General features: G+C 44.6%; 1 protein-coding gene across 1 annotated transcript in view; it reads right to left on the bottom strand.

Moving 5' to 3' along the window:
- The window catches only part of LOC136441213 (protein eva-1 homolog C-like), a 100,762-nt gene that overhangs the window by 80,012 nt on the left and 4,518 nt on the right, over positions 1-16,232 (bottom strand). The gene's annotated exons all lie outside the window — the stretch shown is intronic.

The following is a 16,232-nucleotide window of genomic DNA, read 5'->3' as shown; positions in this document are numbered from 1 at the left end:
AAGTCAAGAAAACAAACAGTATTCCCCTGGTGGTTTTCCATCAGGACAGTAAGTAAAATGTCCTTCCTCAGTTTATTTACACTGTCTATCACAAACCTGGATCTGCACTCTTGGGATCCTCCATGAAATTTGTGCACTTAATTCTAAGCCCAACACTTAAGGGTAAGAATGTAGACAATTTGGAAGGACAAATCACACTGATGCCAAGTTAGATCACAGGGCAGAATATCTTCCATTGACATTCCTACTACGACCTTTTACACATTAGCCTCCATAGCAGGCTCTCTGGGCCTTTTTTGGGGCCTCAAAACGTTTACGTCTTGGAGCCCAGCAGAAAAAAAGGACAACTTGTACAGTTTACACATCATGTTTGATCAGAAACTCGGAGACAGAAAGAAGAGACAAAATGGAGTACATTGCATATCAAGTCTTATCACAATAAATAAGAACTAGATAACATCAATAATGCTATGATATACAACACTTCTTCCGCCTAAAGTCAATATACAGAATAATTCCTTGTAAAAACTGAGCATTAAAGGTCATTAAAGTCTTGAGTGAAGACTTTACATGGATACCCATCATGAATATGGTAAGGGTGGATTCAGGCAGGTTCAGTAAGGGGGTTTGCAAGGGTTCTCCTAGATTACAGGTGCATAGCTAGTAGTACAGCAAACTTTTCACTGAAACTATCTTATCTATCTGGCACAAAGTATTACTGTGCTGGTAAACTTTTATCTACTTTGCTATGTAAGGTCATTCTTCACTTTAGTAGCAAATAAACTTTGGCAGCACTAGATCTACACACCACAAACATAAACTGAAGCAGCTCTTGAACATTACCAGAGCAATTTCAGTGTCCTGTCAACTTGAGTATTTTCTTACTTTTTCCCACCCATCTAGGGTTTCATAGCAACAACACTGCACACCTTCTTCATGTGTTCAGACAAAATTAGATGAAAGGAGTCCTCTTTTGGGCCCCTGGCTATGTTTTATCCATCCCAGATACAGCTGTGAGGAGGTCAACACCCTGCTTGGACCAACTTTACAACCACAAGGCTTGCTGAGTCCATCTGAGTTGAATTGATTTTCCTGGGTGGCAGCCACCCTGCTGGCATTAACCCAAACCAGGCCAGCACAATCTAGCCATAACAAGTTTGTTACTTGGCCTTCAGAGTTCACGCCTGAAATTTGAGAGATGGAAAAAGAATGAAAATTTTCTAAATACTGAGCACCCTGAACTTTGTTTTAGGATACGATAGCACAGAGATTGCGAACTTTGCTTCAGTTTTGCTAATAAAAAGACACATAGGGTTTTTATAGATATGAATGATGCATTTTCAGGATTATGCTGTATTTTAGATTTATGAGGGGCAGGTGTAGTATATTTGCTGATCAAACAATTTTCTATTCAAAACCATGATTCTTTGCTGCAATGAATGTCACAGCAGCCATCAATGTACTAAGCTCTGATAGCTTCCTTTACCTGTCAAAAAAACTATCAAGCACCCCAGTGACCTCACTCTTACTGCTTTACGTTACACTTTCTGACGTCCCAAAACAATAGCCCAGGTATAGCCCAGAACCAGGTCATTAACCTGATGTGGCCTAAGTGTTCCCACATGGTAGTGTCCTTTTGAAGCTGCCCAAGGTTTTGATGTTGACTAGGATAATCCAATCAGGAAAGTTTGCCTCCACAATGAGTGAATGGTGGTTGGCTTGCTTGGGGGCACCAATCAGCCTGACCTACATAGAAAATCAGAAACACTTGTTCTGGTAATTAGCAGACCCTCCTGACTGTGGGAGGTGGAGGCAGGTATACAAGATATGATAACATGGAAGGAGAAAGGGAAGAAATTTCCCTGGGAAAAAAATTACCCACTCAGCATTCTTGCCCATTTGTCGTAATTAGCCTCACGCCTGGTTGTCATAGATGGGTGTCATATTTATTATAAGTCTTGGGTTGGTAACATTACAGGAGTTTTTCAGGTCACTGGTCTTTCTCCATTTTTGTGTGTGGCGGCTACTGTCACCTAGTCTAAACCAGGGAGCTTTGAAAGTTCAATGCTCCTTCACTAAACAAGGATGTATGAATGACTGAACTGATCTCATCTGGCCATTTTCTGATCCTCTGGCAAAGTTCTAATACTGTCTTATGCACAAACACATAGCAAAGGTGATGCAAAGCAGGCCAAAACAGAGAAGACTGTATTGTGATTATGCATGATTTCTTCCACAAACACCCCCTTTGTTTGAAAGGTGTGAAAACTGTCTAATCCAGGTGTAAAGAGATCAGGGAAAGATTACCTGCCTCGTTGACTTCTCAGCAGGACAGATCTGAAACAATATTGTCTCTGTCTTCAGCCAGAAGTTCAGGTAGGTGAAATGTGACGAAGAAGGCCCCTTATGTCAAAAGTACAGCAGTTCTTTGCATAACATGTGTCACTATCAGGTGATTAATATTCTTCTAGAATGATGAAATAGAACTTTACACCTGTTGATATATTTTGTACAATTCAAAGGTCATCAATCACCAAAAATCACCAAACCATAATAATCTGGTTGTAGGAAGATACCACCAGCAAATTGGCTGGGTACCATTTAAAAGTCAAAACAGTTGTGTGTTTTTTTGCAAACACTATATATAACGTTACCACATCTCGAGATGCTAGTACATACAAAATGTGGAGTTAGCTAGAGTGCACTAGTGGAAAACAGATCCAAGAAGCATGAAATCTGCATTTAGAGTTTACTGTCTGCAGTTTGCTCAGGTGAGAAGTGTACACAAGAGGTGCGAAGACGAAGATCAACTCGTCTAAACATTGGAAAATCCCTCTGAAGTTTACAGATGTAAATCTCTCAAACAAATATTTATGCATTTGAAAACAATTCAAAACACCCTCCAATTCAAAACACCCTCCAGTAGTTAAAATAACTGAATCTTCAAGGCATGCCTTGAAATAACAATAGACATGTACCTGACCAGATGATGATGATGTATAATATTAATGCTATTCATTTGCTGTTAGTTAACAATCTCCAAAAGATGTGCACTACCAGGCTCTTGCACAATTAAGGGCCCACGGGGCACCGAGAAAGCAAAAATTGAAAACTTACAACTATTTGAAGCGATATTGATAAATTACCTGGTGTATAAAATTTGGCCAGAAGGGTACACCCTTGAGCTGCTAGCCTGCTAGGGAGGGTGTGTCCTGCTTACACATGATGAACCATGCACGATCAAGATTGTAAACACCAATCTCACATTTTCAATCTCTTACGTAGGGTTGGATCTACATTAGCCGTGGCGACTAACGAAGGGAGTTTTTGCTTGATATTACATGTACTTGAAGGGAAAGTACATGTAATATCAAGCAAAAACTCCCTTCGTTAGTCGCCACGGGAAAGTACATGTAATATATTGCAAAAACTCCCTTCGTTAGTCGCCACGGCTAGATCTACATCATCATGTGTAGTCAACCTTGACTGTCAAAAGTGGTGAAAGTCTAACTGCTTTCACCAAGAATTTCCTGGTCAACTTCTGTGCTCGGGGCAGCAGCATACCAACATGTTACTTGTTACTGATCTAAGTCTTCCACAAAACAAAGGCCTTTGACCTTGTAGCCTAGAAAGCTTTATTACTCTGTGGTTAATAACAAAGGATTAGAAAAGAATGTAGCTCTGATAAAAGTCAAACAATAAATCATTAGCTACTGCTCAAGTCCAACGGGACATTGCCATAGTTGGTCAAACGTATCCTAGATCCTGCATAGGCATCTGTGGCTCCTTTGACTTACTTGTATTTAGGATTACTTTTTTTTTAGCCGCTTCTTTCTCAGCAATTACATGACCACAGACGGAGAGTCGACAAGTACAAAAGAAGGGCCATATAGATAACGTTGCATATGATATACAACAGTGAACAGTTGTAGAGTGCTCACGCAAATAGGAAATCCACAGTGCTCAACAACTCCAGTCTATAAACAACACACACCACTTCATCGTCCACTGTTCTTCAATGATTGGCCCCCTCAAGTATCGATGAACGTGAATTACGGGGCGAGTCCGCATAAACAGGCTCAGGTTGCCGAGTACACACTCAGGAGGAGTGGTGATTTCCGTGGGCCATTCAGGAAACAAGTGGTCGCCGACAAATCTTTGTCCAGGTCAGAACAACTGAAGCTGATCTCCAAGCAGATGTTAGTGGGATGGAAAACCTCCCTGGAGGTTGAGTTACGTTAGCCTCTACCAGGCTCCACACGTCGATTGAAAAATAGTCGAAATTGGCCAAATACATTTAGATGGATGGAGTTAGTCCGCTAGAGGGGTTACAGCTTTCGACCTATGCATACTTTCTACTATTTTTCCATCGACCTGTGGAGCCTGGTAGAGGCTAGAGTTACGTGTCAGAGTCAGACAACGTTACGAATTTACACCCAAACATATTAGAAAAGTGCTGCTTCCTGACCCTTGTGCACTGGCTATTCAGAAAATTGTTACACCCAAAGCTACATGTAGAGCACGTTGTCAGTGTGTTGTGGCAACTATCAAGATCTTGCCAATCATCCCATGCCCCCGGGGATGAGAGTTGCTCAGAAGTGTCATGGCGACCGGAGGAACATCTTGTCTTGTTTTGCACGTCCGGTTTTCCCAGGAACAGTATATCTGAACGTGCTGACAGGGTTTCGGCACCGGCATGTTAGAAATGTTTCAAACATGTTTGAGAACCTCTGATGGGTCACAGGTCACTGCTCAGTCGTCTGGTCTGGAGTTGCCAGAGAAGTATCAGATTCCTCACAGGTGGAGTAAGGATACGGATCAGGTTGGGCGTTTCTTCAGTAACGACTTTAATCTTGCTTCTCTCTCAACACTGTTTCCTTCCCTTTATTCTATTGTATATCTCAAAGTCTTCCTCTCTGACTGAAGCCGTCTCCTGTTCCTCCATTGCCACCTCTTATCGTCGAATCCGTTCCATAAACTTAAGATGTCAACGAGAAATCAATACTGTACTTAATATTTTTGAAATGTCAAAATTTTCTATAAAGGTTGCGGTTAAACCCTTCGTCTCTCTCGAAATAGAGACACAAGTTAGCTGACTGACGTTGTTGAGGACTGTAGTGGGAAGTGGGAAACTGTGGTTGACATGGCAGCTAGGTCAGGTTTAAAACTTCAAGTTGCTGTCAACGACGGAAGGCAGCAGACTAAGCTTTGCCCGTAAAGAAAACATCAAGTGATAGCACTATTTCAGTATTTGGATAGACAGGACTGAGGTCTGACGACACACGTGCACTGTAGTCCAGTCACCTAACCGTGCGGTACCGTGTGGCTATGAAAATGGTAAAAGAGAAAAGGCGACCACTCTGATCTGGCGATCCGGTGCAACACAGTTTTAGACACCAATTGTTGATGTCAATCCACTGTGAAGTTCTTTACATATGCTACGTAGATGTCATGAATATTATCTTGTTTTTCTCTACCAACGTTGATCGCCGTCTCGTGGAGGTCCTTACCCAGGTCCCACGAGCACACCACAGACTTGGGGTGTCGTCTGCAAGTCAGCACTCTTCCGACTTTGATCTGGAACTTCTCAACATCACGGGCGCCTCTCCTGGCGGGAATTGAACCCGTGACTGTCAAGATAATCCATCTGACCTCCGATATGGCCTTGATGACAGCCAGCAAAGGCTGCAGAGAAGAGGGCAAGAGGCTGTTCGTCTTCCCCAGTGACAATTAGATTTACCCGCTTAGTCGCGCGCAGAACTTCGACTTCTAGGACTGGAGTCAAGGCATCTTTACAACTCAGAGGATGAAATCTTCTGTTATCGTCTAATCACAAGGGATGATCGTTTGGGAGCGTGTACGTAGTTAAGATTGTGGTTCATCCCTATGCCATGCACTGTTTACGACTTCACATGTCCGCTAGGTCACTTGTCCCAAGTGATTGTTAATTCAAGGCCATTCAAGTCTGAAGAAGCCTTTAGAGTAGATACGTTCGAAAATGGTGATCTCGATTTGTGGTATCAATAAAATAAATGTAGTTCAGGTACTGATAAAAACCACAAAGCTACCGCGAGATTCCCAACTCATGTCCCAAGGGCATTTTCAAGTTGTGATCAGTGGGAACCAGGAAACTACCAATTACCAGGGTCAGGGTAGGCCATCTCCAGCGGACGTCGCCATCTGGGCCGAATGAAACGGTCCCGAGAACATCACAGCTTCTTCTTGAACGTAACAACGCTTTACTGTAGTCCTCAAACTGCGATGTCAACGGAATTGTTGGCAGGTCTGGTCAGGACTTGTCGGGTTGAAGACGCAGAGGGTCAGGAAAAGTCTGCGACTCCCCGACTAGATGTCTTGTAAATTTGAGAGATTCCATGGATTGTGAGCCGTGACAAGGTTGCTTTCGTCACAGTCTAACTGCAATGTAGTTTCTCTGACAAAAATATCTTCCCGCGAAGTTTGGTTACCCGGCTCAAGTTGTTCGTAACGACAATTCTGCAATAACCTCCTTGGCAACGATTCGAAGATCTTTGGTTTAGAAGTCTGTGCATATGCATGCACCCGATGAATTTGTAGCCCTAGATACATTCGATATCCAAATACATTAATCAATATATCTTTGCAACCAAAGCACACGTATGAAATTAAAGACCTGTTTGCGTGTCCAATCCGAAAAGTAAAAGACATTGAATTCATGCCTCATTTGTCACTTTAAAAGACAGGAATCACTGGTGGAGAAAAAAAGGTATTTTTAAGCAATTCTGCACATTAGAAAAGTCACCTGTGCTACAGTATTAGTACAGAAAACTACAGAATACAGTTTCTATACTGTAAAACCATACCCTGAGACTTGAAAGGTGTCCAAATACCTTCGGTGCCACCTTTCAGATCAAAGGGGTAATATATGAAATTCCGTATTCACCAGTTCACGGGAAGGTTGATGATTCTATTAAGACATTAGGAAGATAACCACGCCGTGCGGTTATGGGATCCGGTAATAAAGTAAAGCTGTCGACACAGATTACCGTCAGCATCCGTTACGCTGCGGTCTGCCATCGTCCGCACGTTTTTTATTCATTAGGATTGGACTGAAAAATCACAAGGATGAAAAATCGCTCTACATAGAGGGCTGATAAAAAACTCCTTTAAACTGAGAAAATCTTATATTTTCTTCTAGTTGTCATTCACAGAAACGAACACCGTGTGACCTTATTTGCAATTGAAGAAATATCTCTTGTGGCCTGAAAAGTTTGTGCTCCTGCCCGGTATTTAGTATCATAGGGTAAAACGCGCTTCTCTCAGACGACTAATACGACACGTCTGTTACCTTATGCCCTGCTGAGTCTACTAGTTCTGAACACTCTTCACTTACTGCCAAACAGGAGGAAGTTTGCCAATTCACCCAGGACGAGTTCGACTGACGTCGGCTGGCGGGGGTGAAAGGCGCACGGCTTCCGTCACAAAACCAGCTGCCAGGTCGGGACGTGGCGTGTGGCTACTTTGTCATATCGGATGAGGTTATAGTTTTCAGAAAGTTTTGTAAGCCTTAGTCACGCCTGAGAAATACCACATAATCATATACACATTGCTATAAAACCCCGAGGTATCTACTGATGTTCTCGGCACGTGCCTCGTCGGGGACAGTGCTCCCTTGGAGCAGAAACAGCTGTGGAATACAAGCTATACAACACGCACACTGCTATCACCTATATACCCTTCAATTTCATTTGGATAAGCAGCATCGGTTTATCTTCTATCCAGCATGTCCCAAGAGCAGATCCGGAAACATCTAATATTTACTGTGGATGGCCAATCTTATGAGTTAGTGTAGTTTTAGTCACACGAGTGTTATGTGGCTTTTCCTACACGAGCGCCGGTCCTGGAAACAACCTGTTCAAGTCGGCAGTGTTGCTTGGAAGTTTCTTGACAGCTTGCTTTCTACATGCTCCAGCCCTCCTCATACAGTCTCTGACCGACTTTGTGATTGTTTTCTTTATTACATCTTTTATCTCTTCCACTCCTGTTATCAAAACGCGGCACTTTTGTCTAATACATAGGAAGATAAAGCGTCCCCCTCCGCAGACGATGTTTGCATCTTCAAGTCTCCGTCTGAACGTACATGGACCCTGTCTGTAACACCCTGTCGCTCTTAGGTTAAACAGACCCCAGCGCGGACCGGTCTGCTTAGCGTCACTCCGAGCACCTTTACTGCCCCAGCCTTGTAGGTGACACCGCCCTAATGATGGACATTTCAACTCCACCGGAACGGCCTTTCTGTAAAGAAATAACGTCTGCTGCAGCGCTTAGACAACTGTGTGGCCCAAGGGCTGTAGAAACACTATACACCGAAATGAGTGGGAAGGATTGTAACTTCTCGTTTGTGTGTTCTCTGTTCCCCAAACTACATCATAGACTGAATGTGAATGCAGCAATGTTCGCGGGGATTTGATTTCGCGGTAGGAAGAAAATGGACTGTTCGCGATGGTTTTGAGTTCGCGTTTGAAACAATAATAACGCTACAATCACACACTGGAACGGCTTTTCGCGGTAAGGAGTTCACCGCGAAAACCGCGAACATAAAACCACCTCGAACATTTCTACATTTACAGTATTTAATTAGAGTATCAAAGTCCTTTACGCCATTTTTCTGTTTCGTAACGACTAACAACACGCTACCCCAGTCAGTCCGCTAATCGTGACGGACAAACATACGTGTTATGTACCTGAATGATCGATAACCACAAAGGGGAAGTTTGCGGTTTGTTCACGGATTCCGCAGGTGGGCACAAACCGGAACACACCTCTTCATCCAAACTTGACCCTTGATCCTGACTTTAACAATACATCCTGAACAGGTGCAGATGTTGTCGTCCATAGTGCACGAACTGCGTGCTGTGGGTAGTTCTCTGTGAATTATAGCTGAATCATTACCGATCCAGGACGTCACGCTAAAAGAGAATAGGCAATAGAAACCTTAGCTATAGCCATGGAAAACAACGAACACACGCATAATATATGTGTTTGCTGGAATAGAAGCAGCGACAGCATGGCTTTACACGAAACACATACGACACTTGTCATTCGCTATGGTGATACTGATACACATTTGAAAATTCTTATGAGCAAAAGTTAGGTGTGACAGGTCGTTCGGTGTAAGATAACCAGCTGCTGTCGCGCCGCGTGCCTGCGAAGCTGGCGTGTCATACTGACTATACGGACACAGATGTAAATTTAGTTGGCGAATAGTTCTGTCCTTAGTCACACTTTCCATTCTTGATCTCTTGATCTCTTCTTTAGAACGACCTTGATCAGGCCGGTCAGGAAGGACCGACTGACGTGACCCCAGCCCTTCCCACTTGTTTGGGATCAGGGGATGATGAATGATATCCTGTGGTGCAAGGAGAAAAGGTGTGATCTGAAGGACGTCTTCGAAGAACCCATACACCGATACACACACGAATGCACACCCGGAAAATCCTCTGAAAACATTACTGTCAAAAAATGCGGACGAAAAGACCGATTTGTAAATGCAATACTTCCGTGAAGTACCATCCCGGACAGGAACCATTTTTCATCTAATACACGGGCATTCCGGATCCACTGTAGGTAAAGTAGATGGGATCTCAGTTGAAGTACGTTTGTACCTTTGATCCTTTCCCCATAGCTTACCTACCTAATCCTGGCATTATCTGGTAGCTAATCCTTTGAAGCACAATATGACACTTCAAGGGCGCACAGATTAACCTCCCGACCTTTCGAGACGAATCCAATGTCTCCCAAGGATTCAACTCTATCTTGCGGGTTTCAGAGGTTCCAGTCTTCGGCCTGAAGTCGTAAACGTTACTGAGACAGAATGCACAAGAAGCCCGACAACGAAGCGCAAATTAAAAGGAAGGGGTATCACAGTAGCCTGGCCGGGGGTACCATCCTCCGTTACCGCTAGCTCATTCTTTTCGTTTGCTCACCCCGTGGCTAGTATCACAGACCGCTGCTAAAAGAAAAGATCGTATTCCGGCCGTAATGGAAATGAAACAAACAAACAAACAAACGCACCAACTTGATGACAAAAACAACAAATGCACGACAAAAAGACAAGAGAAGGAGAGAAGAAAAGAGTGAAAAGAAAGGCAATAGAACGAGAGAAGAAAAGAGTGAAAAGAAAGACAACAGAACGAGAGAAGAAAAGAGTGAAGTACTGTTATGTGTCAGAGGCGGAAGTGTAGATAATATGATACAAGCAATTTACACACAGGAGAAAGAGAGGGAGTAGTTGGGACGCAAGGTCTTCCGGTGTTGTTGAAAGGGGAGACATTCGTGACCTTGATCTTGGTTTCCTACGGCCAAATTGGAGGATAATACTGAAGCTAAGACATAGCAGAGACCGATACAACCCCCGACCTACGCTTTTAAATGTTCGACCCCTGACCTCCCTCACGAAACCCGCGAAACACCCGGCGGCGCTAACTCCCCTAACTTCCCGGCTTCGCGCGCTACATGCACGCAAAGCTGTTTTGTTCTGGGGAATACCCTATCCCGGTTATAACCGGGTCCAGCACACAAGGCATATTTCTGTATCCCTAATTAAGTCGGGACTGGCAGCTTAAGGGTTTTAAGAAATGCATGAGAAGTAAATCGGAAGCGCGAAGGTTGGACGTGGGTGTATCAGACTGTTGGGTCAGATAGACTCCGTTTCATCCATAACAAATAGAACAGGATTCCATAGAGACACAGGAGATGGACTCGTAGAGAAGTGGAAAAAGGTCTCAGACGTTAGCTATACAAGTGGCCTCCTTGGAGCCATGCCTGAAAGAAAAAGACTGTTAGCTGGGAGTGGTGAGTCAGCGGGACCAGACATTCATGTCAACTTTGGGACAACACATTCAACCCCAAGATGTTGATATAGATTTAATGAACTTGCAGTTATTCTAATATTCTCACTGGAAGAAGATGAGAAAAAGAAGGATGGAAGCTAAAAAGGAAAAATAGAAACCCTTTATCTAAGACAAGTTTTCGACAGTTCGGCTAAGTCACTATTGTATAATGACAGAGCTGTCGTCAGTGCCGGTGTGGAGGTAACTAAAAGCACCTGACGACAGGCCACGGCGGAAGGGATTAGTCATACATTTGTCGCTCCCGACTGAAAAGTGGAATAGTTCGTTCCAGTCCTTCAACAAACCCACTAGATCGCGTTTAGACCGTAAAACGACTTTCTGGGTGCTTGAATCAGTTGTTCACAGTACATAATGTACAGAAATACCTATGCATTGTGTCATTCCTCTACCGTCGACAACCTCGAGGCGACAAGAATGTATCTGCATTAGAGGAAATACGAGATCAAACTATCAGTGTGGAGTTCAGACTCAGTACATGTGCCCAATGATGTGATCTGAAAAAAAAAGACAAAAGTCTTCTCAGGGGGGCAAAATCTCTGGGCCGAATCAAAGTCCTTTGTCAAAAGTTTTGCCGTAAAACGAAACGTTAAGAAGGTTGGAATGGACGTTTCCTTACAAAGAAAGTCAAACTATGCTTTGGGTCAGCTACGGGGATTAATTTTCATCGTACGTTAGGCACAGAAAGCTCAATGAGCAGAAATATAAAACTTTCCAACCGCCAGAGGCATTGTTGGGGCAATGGCTGGGACAAGGACGTCCTTGTGCCCGTGTGTTCTTCATTACAGTGTACTTCGCGCGTGGCGAACCATTGCCCACCAACCCCGCTTCACTTGCGGAGGTACTTCACATTAACAACTCTGCAAGCAAACTGTTGACAGCGGGTTGCCGCTTCTATTGTTGGTCCTACATATGAAAAGAATAACACGTCAAACCGTCAGAACCACGCCTTGTTATCGTTAGCCGCTGGTGGAACGCGAGAAATAGCGTGATTTTTTCCTGTCATCGCTAGATTGTAAGGCCGTCAGGAATTTGCAGTCAGAACTCGTTATAGATCTATCTGTAGATTTCTGTTCACAGGTTTTGCTGATACATTAAGTATAACACGTTAGCTGGACATTCTCTCTTAGTTAGTACTAGTCTAGTAGTATAACACGTCTGAAGGAACGGTCATACTGATTGCTGACAAAGATAACCAAGTTGCTGATAATGCTGGGCCAGCAATGACTTTTCGTCGGTTGCCAACGTAGTTAAAATACAATAAACAAATATCATAGTTCTTTTTATCAAACATGTTTGTTTTGGATATAACGAAGGTCTTCCCTAGAATCAGGAAGTTTGTCGCACCCCGGAAGGCGCATGTGATTGTGAACATGCTGTTACTCACGTGGCGCACTGCTGCTCGTTTGCATGGCAAAACAGGGAAGACAACCGCCCGGATCAACAATGAAAGGCTTTACCAACAAAAGATTAGCAGTGCATGAAAATTTATCGAGCTGCAAATACATCTCAAATAGGCAATAAGTACCCAATAAGGAGAAACAATACATGGCGGGTGGTCGGCTGACAAGGTCTCATCTGCATCGCTATCATGAGCCGGGCATCTGTCACACGGAGGAAGTCTAGTATTCGCAAGAGTACTTCCTGTATGACCCTGTATCGCTCATAGTCAGTCGACAATGCCAAATTTTCAGACAACTTTATTGTTAGATTACATTTTACATGTACGGTTATCCTACAAACGTTCCTTCTTTTTCATCTCTCGACGTCTTTCTACAAACATATGCCAACAACACAATCAACTGTACCCCAAGCAGTCCTGCCTGTATCAGGTTATGGTAATGACCGGATGGGAGGCAGATTACCGATCACCGGCTTTCCGGGATTCTGATCAGCCTTCCTTCAGGCGTCTTGGAATCCCCGCCCAGGGCGTTTCATCAGTGGATTTTTTTTCGGCGACAGTGGCACGACGTATACAAAAACTAGCCTCTACCTGGCTTCACAGGTCGCTGGAAAAAAAATAGTAGAAACTAGGTCGCAAACTGTACGCCTTTCGCGGACTAACTCACCTGGCATGTTATCTGACTACATGTATTTGGCCAATTTCTACTATTTTCCCAGCGGCCTGGTGGAGGCTGTACAAAATCCGCTAGCGGCTGGTACCCAGGGTACAGGTGAGGCGGCTGGTACCCAGGGTGCAGGTGAGGCGGCTGGTACCCAGGGTGCAGGTGAGGCGGCTGGTACCCAGGGTGCAGGTGAGGCGGCTGGTACCCAGGGTGCAGGTGAGGCAGCTCTACAAGTTCTCAGCAGGTTCAAGGATCTCCCGACCCCGTCCGGAGCTGGCTGACCTGTTTCTGTCAAGACACGGTTCTCCATCCCTGACATTTGGCGGCTTGTACCCAAGCTCCTTGTTGTACCCTACACATACGAGATGCAACTTGAGCGGATGCTGTATTGACAAAGAGACACATAGACAGAGTGCAACACATATTGGTCGCAGTCCTGAGAAAATGCAAGAGCGAATTACTTATCGTCTTGCTGCTATGACGTTTTCGTGAATCTGAAAGATGTTCAGCATGTAAAGCAAGAATTTGAAAAAAAAAAAAAAGATTCTAGACACGTCAAGCTGACGTCAGCCAACAAACAGTGCTGCCAACACGGTTGATACACCTAGATATTTCACAGACACGTCCGCCCAGCACACGCTCGATCCATGTTCAAAAATTACCAGACGATTTAATAGCGGCAAGTCGGCCCTGAGCTGGACACGGGCCTGGTACAGCTCGCGGCGACTTTCATCCCCCCATGAGCCCGGCTCCTATCGGTACATCGGCCATGGCCCGCCCCGGCCCCCCAGGCACACCGGTGGTTTCCATCAGTACAGGGTCTATCCTAATCACCGGCAACTCCGCAGAGACGCACCAGGGGCTGTCCCAATCAGCGACAACTCCACAGAGACGATCTTGTTACATGTTTCTGTTGAGCAAGGTGTATGTCACAGTCAGGCTGTCATGTCTCAACATTGTCCCGAGTCAAGTCTACAGGACCTGACACATGCACACGTTACATGTTCTACAAGAACCTCAACTGACATGACTGATGAACACAATACATTTGATTAAACCGATTGTGGTGCTGTACAACAGCCTTCAGAGGTGCAGATTCAGTGTTTATCTACCTAGCTCTAACAGTAATCACATACGATCGACTGCAATTCTGAAATCCTCTCCCGCCAACTCCGGGTTCTCTCCAAGCAAATATTGGGAGGGTAAGACCGTGCCGTTTGCCCCGTTTTTCTAACCCCCTAGAACGTTACGATCTTCCTTGTTGAGGGTTTTAAATCGGACAATGTCTTCGCCAGCCCTTAGCTAGACCACACAGGAGAAAACTTTCAACATAGAAGGTTTGGCCTTCGCCAGGCCTTGTCTTTTTCCACATGGTAGATCTCTAATACCAGGTGAGTGTGGGTTTCTCATTTCACTAATTAGATAGTCTGTGGGCCAGACGAATTTCCGGAACATCCCGTAACTCCCCTTGTTCTTCGGTTAAACCGCGGCGTCATCCTAAATTTCCTCTACTGTACTATTGTTAGACTTCCTTCCCCACTTGAAACGCGGTTATGGAAACATCGTAAACGTTCCGGAAAATACAAATCGTCCCAAATTATCCCGTTTATTGGTAACACAAGGTTACCCTTACGAAGTCCCGATGTTTGGACAGGCCGAAGTTAGAGCAAGTGATTAGCGGCATGTACAAGCTTCACTCGCCGCCAAAGGGCAATAAGTGAGTTTAATGACTGGACGACAGAAACAGACTAGTAGATGGAGTTTATGTAGAAGGGCTCAGCCGGGAATCTCCTAAACATTGCGGTCGATCTGGCCGGGCGAGGTGGAGCAAAGGCACCGCCAAACACTGATGAAGAGGAAAACCTCAATTAACACAAGGACTAACCTGGCTGGACAAACCTGGACTTCACGGAATAATCTAGACTGGTATCCAAACTAAGTATGGGTAAGACTAACTCTGCAGCTATAATAGCTTGGGATGCCAGGCTAGGAATAATCAATGCGTTTGGGCCAGCCATGTATGACAATAGACACCTGTTGTCGCATTTTCACCGGAGCTAAGACTGAGCGAGAAGTCCGGGCTATACTACAAGCTCGCGTGGTCCTGCTCGAATATGTATCTTATTGTAGATTCACCTACCCGTATGGCCTGTAACTGCGGGTTTAGCTCTTTCCTCAGAGGGCCAGGTAGAGTTTACTTGCCGCCCGAGGAGTTGGCCAGAGCTGACACCCTACTTTATACTTGGATATCAAAGCTTTATTGACACAATAAAAAGTACAGTGACTTTCGTAAGATCGACTACAAACTACATGGATACTTTATTCACTCCATTAGCTATCAGTCTCCCTGCAGTAATGCACCCTGCTTTATCACATATAAGTAGAATGGGTTTCCCCATTCCATCGGCGGCTGTGGTTGTGCAGAGTCCACACCATCCCATAGGAATGGAGAGCTTTGAACTTTGCATTGGCGCCCAGAACGATACGTCAGGGATCAGTGTGTCGTCTCGTTCAGATACCTTCTGGACGATGGGGCAACACTACAAATTCACAAAGGCGGCACATGGTAGCTAAACATACTCCGTGACTGGGCTAAGACTTAGTAAGGGGATGCCATCGGTGTGTCATGTGTTCGGTTCAGGCCAGTTCAAAGTTGTTTTGTCCCATTTGATGACAAGACTCTTCAACTATCCCTCAACAGAGACGGGGGGCGCCATGGCCTTTCTGCAACTTATGATCCACTGCTCGCCGAGTGACGTGTTCTACCTGCATAACGTGATGTCATAGAAGCAGTGGATTGCTATGGATTGCTCATTCCTTGACCAAGACTAAAGCTGATCTGTCGAAAATTTGGGTGAGGCCATTTTTTGTGTGTTGTTAAGAAAGCAACAAACATTATGCGTTGTGGATAAATAAAAATACTAGCAACAAAAACCAGGGAGTGGTTTACTTGGGCCACAGGATAATCAACCAGGAATCAAAAGAATTACCACAGAAATATCACGCGTATATTACGCATGACCTTTCCCTCAGCCCAAATGAACGATACTTCGCCATGACGCAGTTACGAACACTTTAGGAAGGCCCCTGACGACCACGGAAGCCCTTACTCTGTCCGACAGTCGTCATAAGTTGTCCCTGATACCTGATAGGGCTCTTTATCCGGCCCTACAGCGTCACTAACCGGGTCAAGTGATCACACTACAGACTACAACTGAGAGGTGCTAAGGTCGCATATACATTTATACAAGTATTTATATGAGAATGTAGGGATTGA

The sequence above is a fragment of the Branchiostoma lanceolatum genome, chromosome 1, assembly GCF_035083965.1.
Source record: "Branchiostoma lanceolatum isolate klBraLanc5 chromosome 1, klBraLanc5.hap2, whole genome shotgun sequence".
In the NCBI taxonomy this organism is placed as follows: domain Eukaryota; kingdom Metazoa; phylum Chordata; class Leptocardii; order Amphioxiformes; family Branchiostomatidae; genus Branchiostoma; species Branchiostoma lanceolatum.
This window is presented reverse-complemented; position numbering and strand designations above follow the sequence as displayed.